Here is a 12217-nt window from a genome sequence, read left to right on the forward strand (position 1 = left end):
TTAGGGCAATGCGCAGGCATGGGGATGCCCGCTGGCACTGCCGATGCTGCCCTGTGTGCGGTCACCTGGAGCAGGCCCCATGTTGCCCGTGTGGCTGCGACTCCTGCCCGAGCCGCCTCTTGGACCTGAACCCAGAGCTGCACCCGACCAGCCACTGGCAAAACCCTTCGGAACCCACGCGGCGCCGGAGGGGCCACAGTGCCTCCTCGATGTCGGCCGGACACGCCCGTCCCCCAGTGTTCGCATTTGGGTGGGGAGCAGTGCCTGGAGGCAGAGCAGCCGGGACTGATGCAGGCCACACCCACCAGGCCCTGGGAGGGGAGGGCAGGGGCGGAGCCCACCACAGGCCACACCCACCAGGCCCTGGGAGGGCGTGGCAGGGGCGGAGCCCACCACAGGCCACACCCACCAGGCCCTGGGAGGGCGTGGCAGGGGCGGAGCCCACCACAGGCCACACCCACCAGGCCCTGGGAGGGGAGGGCAGGGGCGGAGCCCACCACAGGCCACACCCACCAGGCCCTGGGAGGGGAGGGCAGGGGCGGAGCCCACCACAGGCCACACCCACCAGGCCCTGGGAGGGGAGGGCAGGGGCGGAGCCCACCACAGGCCACACCCACCAGGCCCTGGGAGGGCGCGGCAGGGGCGGAGCCCACCACAGGCCACACCTACAAGGCCCTGGGAGGGCGGGGCAGGGGCGGAACACAACACACTGCTGGTGGCCGTGCACAGGTGTGGGGGGTCAGCCCCGCTATGGCTTTGTGCCCCGAAGTGAACCCTGGTGGAAAGGATGCTGTCTTCCCAGTGCTTCTTGGAAATTAATTGTGGCTCCATGGCATCTTCTGGTAAAGCCTGGAAACTCAACTTCCTTTGGTTTGTGTTTTTAAATGCTTTAATAATGCTGCTTCCTTTTTTCTCCAAGAAAAGAAAATCAATAAATTCATGCGGGCTGGCAGCCCCTGCGAGGACAGAAACCCACGAGGCAGACGAGGCGCGTCCCAGGCACGCTGCCGGCACTGGGTGGGGAAATCGTACCTCTCCTAAGGCCCCACGGCAGCCGAGGGCGCTCGGGAGAGCAAGGAGGTGGTGGCCTTTTATTTCAGGACTGTTAGTGCTGAGTCACCAGACAGAGACCCCGAGGCAGTTCGGCCGAGCAGCTGCTGCTCTTGCTCGGAACAGGTGACCAGGGCCGCCTCCCCAGCGCAGCCCCCCACGAGTTACCCCCCCAGGCCATCCCCAGGCCCTCTCTCCAGGCCCCACCTGCCAGACACTCCCCCAGGCCCCCCCCAGGGCACCCCAGGCCTCACCCCCAGGCCCCCTCCCGATGGCCGGCAGAGCCGGCAGCAGGCCTCCCGTCTGCATCTGGGCCGGACCCGTGGGACACCCCCGTATGCCGAGAGGGGCCCGGCACGCTTTCACAATCCGGCCCCACCATCCTGGGTGCTCCTGGCAGCAGGAGTGCTCCCAGCTGTCCCATTACTCTTCCTCTCTATTTGTTCTTTTCAAAACCAATGTGGAAAGCACATTTGCTGTCCAGGGCCTCTGGAGCCATCCAGGAGACTGTGATGGGCCTGTGGCCCCCCGCAGACCAGCCCCCATCACAGGGTACGGCTGCCAGCTGCTCCCACTGAGCACGGCATGCGGGGCACCAGCTCCCGACCAACCCGGGGCCCTCGGCACATGCTCTTGAGTCGATAAATAAAGCAAAGCTGGGGCAACAGGGGACAGACAGGCGAGGCGGCGACGACTGGAGGCCCCTCAATCCTCGCTGCACCGTCAGGACCGGGAGGGACTTCCTGGGCTGGCTCTCCCGCTCTCAAAGGGCAACCTCGACGGCTGGGGCGCATGACGCAAGTTTTTAAACAAAATGATTCAAAAGTAAAGATGTGGGTTTGGGGGTGAATCCTTCTTAAACAAACTGGAAAATGACTGCTCAGTAGTGCCATCTTGTAAAACCTTTTCTCTCTTCCTCTGAGACCTGTGCTGCTCATAGCACATCAAGACTGTGCTACTGTCCTGGGGCTGGCACCCCCAGCCCCTCCCCCCCCCCCACTGCCTGAATCAAGGGAGAAGGAGTAGAATTTCTGTTGGAAGCAAATTGTGGTCATGTGAAATTAGCAAGCACTTCCCCCTCCTTCTGTCTGGATGATCTGTGTGGGCTCACGCATGTGGCCCTGTGGTCAGGGGCCTTGTGGGTGGTCCAGGGGCCTCGTGGGTTGTCCAGGGGCCTCGTGGGTTGTCCAGGGGCCTTGTGGGTGGTCCAGAGCCTTGTGGGTGGTCCGGGGCATCATGGGTGGTCCTGAGGCCTCGTGGGTTGTCCAGGGACCTCGTGGGTGGTCCTGGGGCCTTGTGGGTGGTCCAGGGGCCTTGTGGGTGGTCCTGGGGCCTCATGGGTGGTCCTGGGGCCTTGTGGGTGGTCCGGGGCCTCGTGGGTGGTCCTGGGGCCTCGTGGCACTGTCTCTGCTGTGGTTTGCCTCCACCACCACCCTCATGGCTGCATGTGAAAGTGCACTCGCATTCCACTTTTCACGCCTGGCTCGACTTTCTTTTTAGTAGAGCTCAGCAAAGGAAGTGAGAGGACAAGGAGAAGAGGTGTGCTAAGTAAATAAGGTTCCATCTTTTCAGATTTCGAGCCTGGAAATCAGCAAAACAAGATCTGCTCAAGAAGTGGTTACATCTAAACTAAGTGTAGACGAGACAAATCTGACAACCTCTGGCGTCTTTAAATGTCAAACCCACCGCACAGCACGGAGGACACTGTACAGTGATCGGCCACCTTTAAAATATACTTCATGTAAATACGTTTTTGTGAAACCACAAGCTGTTCCTCTCAGTTTTGTTTTCAGTTGGTTTTGATAAAGAGATTGGTTGGCATCTTACAGCTAATTAAACACCTCTTAAAGCAGCATCAATGAAAGGTTCAGGACTCAGAAATACGGTTCACTCCTCACAGAAAGGGACCCAGTGGTTTATAATTGTTCTCATAGGCCCTGACAGACCAGGGTTATTAGGCTCTCACTTGGGTTTTTAATCAAACTCGGCCTGTTTTTGGTAGCGCGTTCCAGGCCCGGGTCTGATGTGGTTTCTTAGCGCACGGCTGGAGGTTTAGGCTGCAGAAAAATCCAGCTGCCTCTCCTGCCGACAGAGACTGAATTTCTTCACAATGCGTTTAGTGTTCAGTATTTAATTAATTGCAGTTAATACATTTTGAATTTCTTGTGCTTATGGCTTGTTTGGTTTTGCGATTAGAAAGCTGTTTGATTTTTCCTTCATGGGAAAAATAAAATGAAAAACAAGGGGCCCTTATTTCCACAGTATGGATTCTGGGGGCTCACTGGGCTTCTCTTGTCTTTGTGTGTTTGGGTTTTGTTTTTGCTCTTTGTTTTGTTTTTTTTTTTCTCTTTTTCTTTCCAGTAGCAGTTGTTTCTAGATTCTGGAAAAGTATTACTTGCTTTATTATGAAAGTGCTTGATACTCTAATTTTAGAGTTGAGCCTGTTCCAACCCCAAAGCCAGATTAGTTTGAGAGCTGTCAGCATTCACGTGCGATTGACGTGGCTTCCCATAACAGGAGAGTTTCTCAAAGATGGGGGAAAGCCGCACTTTACTCACACTCAGGAATGCCTGTAAATGCGGCAGCGGTATTTTAAAATCTTGGTGTGAACAAATGCAGTTTGTGAAAAAAGAGGACAGTGTATCTAGGTTGCTGAAAACATTCATTTGTAATAGAGGAGGGTTCACAATTTAATTTCTACTTGCAAAAAATGTTGGTGTGCTTTTTGCTCTTTAAAAGTGCTTCATATGTTTCTTCAGTGCCAGTTTTTGTGCTGTGCCGTTCGCGCTTACGAATTCCTGAGTCACTGGTGCGGTGGGGGCAAACCTGGATTTGTTCGGTGCGCACGGGCTCCTCAGTTGTGGTGAAGCACAGCTAAAAGGAAGAACGTGCCTGAGGCCGTGTCATGCTTCAGTCTTTCCAGATGACTCGAGTCCCCATGGCTGCCCCAGCCCCTGGCGGGGGAAACGTGGGTGAGAAGAGGGGCAAGTGTTTGGAAGGCCAGGCTTTCTCTGAAGGTGGCCTTGGACAGGGACAGGTTTTCTGGAGTAAAACCCAAACCGAGAAGGTCTTCAGGTAGAGGGGAAGTGGGCTCCAGCGCCCCTCGTCTGCGCCGTCGGTGGTGGCCTCTCGTGGGCTTTTGGCGGGTTTGTCCCTGAATGCCGCGGCCCTCCCTAAGTCAGCCTGCCTGCTCTGAAAGGGCAGATGGGGCCCCGCTGCTGAAAGAAGTGGCACCTGAGGCGTGGCGTGGAGCCCACGTCCTGAGCTGCCGTCCGTCCCTCCTCGTGGTCTCGACGGATGTCACACCGAGTCGCCCTCACTCCCCTGGGGGCACCTTGGAAATGCGTCTGAGCTGCTCGCGGACTGAGCAGCCCTTGGGCTGCATTTTCTGTTGGGCAGCATCCATTTTGGTTCCCCCCTTTTCCCTGCTGCTGTGTGCTTCATGCAGGACCCACGTCAGAAGAAGTCGTGCCTCACTCTCTGTGGGCGTTTCTCGCCTTTACGGCTCTGAGCATTTGAAAGTGTGCCGGGACGGTGGGAATCCAAATTTGTGTCAAGAACGTGGGGGAAACAGTTCACTGTGTTTTAAGTTGTTTGAAATCAGGGAGACGCTGGGCTGGCTCTGCTGGTGTTTGTCAAATCGTCTCTCAATTTCATCAGCCAAAGCACTGAGTGGTATTTCTTTATAACAGAGATGCCAGAAGTGGTTTAACTCTTCTAAACGCAGACAGCAAGAACTGATGCTCAAAATATTGCCTGAAAAATCCAGAAACGTCTGCTGCCCGTTGTGAACAATTCTGTCTCTTTGTGGAGAGTTGTTTGGGCTTTTTAGAAAGCCATTAATTTGATTGTAAGTGCCTCCGTGTTATCAGGAAAAGGAGCTTTAGAAAATGGTTTCAGAATGTGTCATTTTCTCCTTGGTTTAATCTGAGACAGTGTGTGGGCATGCTGGCATTTTAAAAGGCTAAAAATGTTGTACATATTGCCTTTAAATGTGGGAGAAAATTGCAAACAGCAGAGTTTTCTTCGGTCCTTTGTCTGGAATTATGCTTTTCTTCCTAATAGTAATACTTGGATTGTCATAAGGGCTCCCTTTTCACCTTCAATTTGCTGTTGCAATGAGGCAAAAACAAATGTAAAAAGGCGTGCCAGCTTTCTATGATTTTAATTTTTAATATCTAATGTTTTATAAAATGAAACCTCGTATTTTAATTTTAACTACTTTCGTTATTTTTTATGAGATCATTTGTGGTATTAAGAGTGCCATTTGGTTTCAATATTAATCTATAACATGAGCTACGTGGGTGTCATTTATTTCAGCAGTAAATAACTGCTTATCCGATCATTTTATCTTAGTGTAATTCAGTCGACTCCCTTTACAGTTTTGCTTTGTATCTTCCAACAATAACTCAGTTGGTGTATGCGTCTGTTGTGGAAAATAACAATTACAGTTTATGTCATTAAAAGGAACTTTGATGAGTGTGTGGTGGTGCTCAGAATCAGGGAATGTCGTGTACGTGTTTTCAAAACCCAATTGGTAGGTTAATCATCAATTATTCTTTCTGTAGAGAAGTTTCATTAGGTTGTTTCAAAATTTGAATTTACTGGAATTCTTTTTCTTAATCCTCATTTTCATTTCTAGCCGTAAAAGGGGGTTAATTTAGTAAGAAAAGGTACTTTTTCTGTTTGTGTTGTGGCTTGCTAATTTCTCATAAACCGTATTTGGTAGCTAAAATGTTGAAAGCAGTTTGGGAACAAAATGTCTGCTTAAACCATGACAGAACTGGCCACAATTTGCCGATTGGGTTGATAACAAAAGCCAGCAATACAAAATAGGTAGAAAAACAGTTTGTTCGGTGATGTGAGACCACTGAGGTTCTTTTTGCATGCTATTTTTTTCATTCTGGTGTTTATGTTGTGATGAGAGTGCATGAAGAGAAATTTTTTTGCTCACCCGGAGTTTTTGGTTAACCATTTCATCTACGAATTTCTTTTAAAACAGCAGAAAACAGGCTGCTCGGCTGGCATCTGCTGCAGGCTCGCCTCCCAGCCCGGCTTTGCCTCTCCCCCAGGTTTCGTACAGTCTCCACCTGGACCTAAGTGGCCGAAAGCTCGGACTTGTCTCTTTTAGGGCAGAACTTAAATTCCATGTTCTCAGGTCTGCAGCACTGGATTTCATGGTTGCTGCTGAAATCTTATCAAGTGCAGAACAGAGGATCACGGTGTGCAGTTTAAAAAGAGCTTTCTGCGGGGCAGACATTGCCAAAACCCTGAGAACTAAGATACACTGTGACTCCCCTGCCGGTCTCACAGTCTGTAAACAAATATTCCTGTTCTACGTGAGATGACACGTTCTCTGAAATGGCAGAGCAAGCGCCAGCGTCCCTCCTCGCCACCCGCTGTCTTCGTCTCCTGTGTGTGTGTCTCTGATGGTCTTATTTTTTGCCTTGAAAATCAGATACTGCAAGGCAATAATTAGGATGAGGTTTATGTTTCTACTTATCTAATCTTTGTTTTCATAAATAAATACAAATAACTCAAACTGAAACTTGATGGCTTTGGTGATAATAAAATAGCAGCCACGGGGAAATTTTCTTCATTTTAATGTTCTTTCACAACCCACATTCAGTTTCGGTAGGAAAATTATTAACCTTTTCAGCAGAGTGCTAAAACATGTGTTCATAATAGACCTACCGAGTATGATTTGCAGGTTTTGGTTCTATTTTGAGATTTTGGTGTACAGAGTTTTTTCTTTTTCTTTCTGTTTTTTTCTTAAAGACCCATTTCTTTCTTTGACAGTGGAGGTGAGGACTGGAGGTTCTTGCTTGTGTCTTTTCAGTAGGGCTTATGGCCCTCTTTGTGATTCCTTTTCATGCCGGGAGGCCTGTCTCCCTGCTCCAGCGTCTGAAGGGGTCCCCTGAGCTGCTGGGGGCTGTGAGTCCCCTGCCCCCATTTCTAAAAATCCAGTCGAGCTGCCTCCTGGGCGGGGCCGAGGCTGGGTGGTGGTGGCTGCCCGCCTCTCCCGTCCACCTGCAGAGCAGGTCTGACCAGTCGGGCTGCCAGGAAGTCTGCGCCCCCAGCCGGGCTGCTGCCCAGGGGTGCTGGCCGCCTGCAGCTCCGAGTGGGGGGGTGGGCGTGGGGGGCTGGGGAGTTCTCGCTCCTCCTCATGAACCGGTGCATGGACGGGCCAGGGGGCATGGGCCAGGGCCTCCGACCACTGTGGGTTTTTGGGGTCCCCTCCGAGTGGACCAGACGGCCACCCCTGCAGGGAGGGTGTGGCTGAGGACAGGCCCGATTCCCCCGAGATGCAGCTGACCGCTGCAGTCCCTTCTGCCACCGTGTCCCAGAGCCCCCTCGCCTGGCCCCCTGCGGGAGTTAAAATGGAAACTGAGGAAAACATCTTTTAGCTGTGACAAGCATGTGTGCTCCCAGCCCTGCCACTTTCAGTGCCGCCGTCTGGTGCTTTTTGTTTCTCATGTTTCCTGTATGAGGTTAGTTTTTTTACGCAATGAACTATTTTTTTAGACTTTTTTGGGGGGAGCCTGGTTGTAGGCTGACCCCTGCCTCCCCCTGGTTGTCTCTGAGCCCCGTTTCCCCCCCAGCAGCGGGATGGTGAGCGCAACCATGGAAATATTTTCTATTCTGGTTGAGACAAATGCCCGAAGGCAAAGCCTGCTGTGGGCACCTAAAAAGAGGGAACAGGGCGGGGGAAGCAGCAGAGGGGCTCAGGGTGTGGAGAAGGGGCACAGGGGTGGCTGGGGAGACGGGCACAGAGTCCAGGAAGGAAGCGAGGGGGATGCACACTGGCCGGCCTCCTGAGCCACCGAGGCCTTGCTGACGCCGTGGGCAGCACGGAGCTGCTGCCTCTCCGCTCCCGGGGGACCTAGGGACAGCGGGCTAAGGCTGCCAGCACCGGGCAGCCCCCTTCTCCCCCCAGGCACCAGGCCCATGGCCCCATGGGCATGAGCATGTCTGGGAGCAGGTGGTTCCTGAAGGCACCTCTGAGTCCCCTGGGGGCTGTGGACACCCAGGTCTAAAGCCAACCTTTAGAGAGCCTGGGGGGAGGATTGGCATTTCCAGCGCCTTCCCTGTGGGTGGTGCTTCCGGCCTGAGACCCACTTTGAGGGTCCCCCCAGGGCCGGGGCTCCTGCCTGGGTCCCAACACCACCTCAGAAGTGAGGCCAGCCCTTCAGGGGTCCCCTCACCTTGCCGAATCGGGGAGCAAGGTCACCTGTGTGTTGGCCGTTCACAGTCTCAGCCAGACTGTGTGGCTGCTAAAATGTTTTCGAAGCCTGGTGCTTTGGCAAATGTTTTTCACTGTTGAGACAGAGAAAATAGCCAAGGTCTGGGCGGGGTCCTGGGCCAGAAAATGATCCTGTGCACGTCAGCTCTTGGGTTGCTGGCACTTTTCTGTACCTCTACTTTGAGTTCAACCGAGGGAGTTCTTGAGTAGGCACAGCTCGTACCAAAAGGTGGCAAACTTCCAGGCTCCTCGGGGTCGGGGTGTTTGGATCACCCATGGGCTCCCGCTGACCCCAGCAAGCAGCCCAGCACCCAGCATGGGTTCATCCTTGGTGGGAGAAGTGCACACGTGCCTGGAGCAGCAGCAGCCTCTGGGAGCATGTGAGGTCGGTGTGGTCCTGGGGGCAGGGGTCTGTCTGCTCGTTGTGGCGGGTGGAGCACTTCATGGAGGCGACGCTGGGGGAGCCCCCGCAGGAGGTTCCATGTGTGCCGGGGTGCACAGCTGCAGCTCGAAGCACAGGGCCCAGTGGCAGAGGCCCTCTCCCCTGCCTTGACTCCTTTTGGGCACAGATTCCTAGTGATTTACACAAAGGACCCACCCCGCTTCCTACTAAAATCCGTCTGTGATAAGAATAAGGATTTTCCGAGTTTTGATTTTCTGAGATAGGAACAGAGACTCCCGAGAGCTGCCCCCCTGCCCTCGGCATCTGGTTCACAGCCTCTAAAGCTCCAGCACTGTCAGGGTCTGTGTGACCCCAGGGGGCATGGCCTGTGCTCCTCGCTGTCACCAGCTGAGCGCTGAGGGAGACTGGGGTGCGGGGCCTTGTGGGGTGGGCTCCAGCCCCTCGTTTGTGGGTGGCCTGGGGTCCTGGTTGGCCTCTGGGCGGGAGGCACTGGGGTCTTTGTCGCCATCTGCTGCCCCCGGGAGGACGGGCTCGGAGCTGCGGGGGGCCCGGAGACCTCACAGGCCCTCGTGGGCTTGTAGGCAGGTCAAGGTTGGTGAGCCTGGCCATGCCCTGGTGTGGGGGGCCCCGGGGGGCTCTCCAAGCTTTAGTGACCTGCAGGAGGCACTGCCGGGTGTGGGTCTCTGGCAGCCTCCCAGGCACTGGGCTGGGGACGTCAGGGGGCCCTCGCAGAGGCTGCAGGTTTCTTCGACAGGAGCAAAGCCAGGCTAGCATGGGACCCCCCGCCCAGAAGTCCCCTGGCCCGCCCAGGTCTCACAGCGGAAGGCGGGGAGTTGGAGTCTTCTGGGTAGGCCCGCTGTGCCCCGGGGGGGGAAGCCACGGCCCCAGCCTTCCCCTCCTCACTGTGCCGGGAAGGGTCCCTGAGGCTCCCTCCTGGGACCGTGCTGCGGTCCCATCCCAAGCTGCCTGGGCTGGGGCATGTGGGGTTCCCCGGCGCTGGGCGGGGCATGGGGGTGCTCAGGCCCGAGCCTCGACTCTGTGTCGGTGGGGGCTGGAGGCACCCACGATGGCCACTGAAGCAAGCACCACTCCTGTTACCTGAACCCCGGAAGGCGCTGGTATGAGACGCTGGGCCGGCACGGGGGGGAGCCATGTGGGGATGCACACTGGGCGGGGGGGGGGGCCGGGGGTTCGGGGCCTTCGGCTGGGTCTCCGCACACCTGAGACCCACCTGAGAACCCACCTGAGAACCCACCTGAGACCCACCTGGGGAACCCACCTGAGACCCACCTGAGACCCACCTGAGACCCACCTGAGACCCACCTGAGACGCACCTGAGAACCCCCGCAGCAGGAGCCAGAGCAGGAGGACACTACAGGTCAGCGTCCCCAGAGCTCAGGGGAGGAGGGAGGGAGAGGGGAAGGAAGGAAGGAGGGAGGGGGGAGGAAAGAAGGAGGGGAGGGGGAACGGAAGAGCTGAGGGGGGGCGTTGACAGGAGCTGGGAAACGGGCAGCCCGGCTGGTCTTCGGGGGCCCAGGACAGGGCCACCCCCCGTGGGCCCCGTGGTGTCTGGCCGGAGGGCTTGGCTGGATCCCCTGCCATCGGGCGCGTAGCAGATGAAGTGTGAAGCTCCTCTTGGAGCTGTGGGCTGGACATGGGGGTGCCGCCCTCTCTGTTCTGAGCCCACCTGTCTTTCTGTCTGTCTTTGGAATCTCCTTTCACCTGTTTGGGGCGCTGAGAATGACCTTCCGCCACTGTGCGCCTCTTGGAGTTGTTACTGCCCCCGTCGCTGGCGCGAGCCTGTTCACCCAGGCTGACCATGCGTGGGAGCCCACCCAGGGGAGGGGAGGCGGGGGTGGGCGCTGGGCGGGCAGGGCCGTCCCTAGGTCCACGGCGCAAGGAGGTGAAGGGCCCGGCGTGGGTCAGGGGTCAGACCCCGCCCGAGAGGGTCAGCGCTGGGGTTGCCACCGGGGCCGCGGCCACTGCCGAGGTCATGAGAGTCAGGCTCCTGGGAACGCTGTGAGCGGCCCCCACCCCCAAGGGGTGCTGCTTGCTGGTGAGGGGGGGCCCTTAGGGCCTGTTTTACCCTTTCAGTTCCCGTGTGCTACAGCCACGGTCGGCGCGGAGGGCAGTGACCTGTGTTTGTCGTGCGTGTTTTTGTTTCAGAATAACTGGGAGATGAAACAGGAAGCTTGAGACAGGTCTGATCGAAAATGACACAGGCGAGAAAACTCGGGGCTCGCCCCCCCCCCACCCCGTGCCTCTGCCCGCTGCCCGGGACCCGAGTCTAGCAGTGGGCTCCGTGGCCCGGCCATGCCCTGGCGTCCACTCCCCGTAGGGCCCCCCAGGCACGTCTCCCCTTTCATTCGCTTCTGTGTCTTCACCCCTTCTTCTGCATTAAAAGCAAAAGTTAAGAAGAATGCATCGCTGGCTGTTTACTCACAGTCGAAGGTCAGCTACTCTAAAGGGTGCTGGAGAGACCCCTGCCCCTCTCGCCTAGCCCCCAGCCCGTGGGTCCCAGCAGCCGAGGCGGCCATGCAGGGGGCATGTAGCGTGGTCAGTGGGGACGAGCCCGAGGGTGCATGGGCGCCCCGGCCGGTGGTGGGTTTGCAGGCGTGACCCAGGGCGTCCGCTCAGATCCCAGGCAGCCCCTCCGGACATGCCCTGGGGGGGGGGGGCTCCCCGCACTGTGCACCTGAGCAGATTGAGCAGATTGTCTCCCCGAGTCTCGCCCTCCAGGGTTATTTGTGGGCCCCAAAGAGGCCGCCGCAGGCCCAGGGAAAGGCAGAAGTGGCCACCGGGAGTTCCCAGCACAGTGGGTGCTCAGAGAGCCGTGCTGGCTGCATGGGACAGACGTCAGGGAGCCGGTGCGACGGTCCTCCCCGCAGCCACGCGGCCCTGAGCTCCTGCAGCGGGGACCGACTCTAAGCCCTGTCTCGGTGAATGAGTCTGAGTGGTGCGGAAGTCCTTGCGGCCAGCAGCCCATCCTCCCAGATGAACCCTTGGGACGCTGCCGAGGGAGCCGGAGGGCAGGTAAGGCCGTGCCGTCTGTCTGTCTGTCCACCAGTCAGCTTGACCAGGCCTCCCAGCTTGGCCCGCGGTCCCTGCGCCATCCACGCCCAAGCTGGGTGCTCATGCGGCTGCTGCCTCGGTGCCAGCTCTGCAGACGCAGCCTTGGGCGAGGGCTCCACGAGCTGTCACGGCTGGACCGTCATCCAAGATTGAGGGGAGCAGAGCAGGCGCTGGGAAGGGCTTTGGGGAAGTGGAGGTGCCTGGGACAGGCGCTGTTCAGCAAGAGGACACCCAGGCCGGGGACGGCGGAGCTGAAGCCGAGCTGAATCATTTTCTGCTCACCTACTCACAGACTTGCGAGACCTTTTTTCTTTTTGAGGGAAAGCACCTTACAGCAAATAATAATACTACCTTGAATTTCAGCGCTTTCCCTTCTTCAGTCTTTGGCACCTCTGACTTATTTTGTCCTCACCACAAGGTCATAAGATAAGCCGGGTAGGGATTTTTAA

Source organism: Tamandua tetradactyla, chromosome 17 (genome assembly GCF_023851605.1).
Source record: "Tamandua tetradactyla isolate mTamTet1 chromosome 17, mTamTet1.pri, whole genome shotgun sequence".
Taxonomy (NCBI): domain Eukaryota; kingdom Metazoa; phylum Chordata; class Mammalia; order Pilosa; family Myrmecophagidae; genus Tamandua; species Tamandua tetradactyla.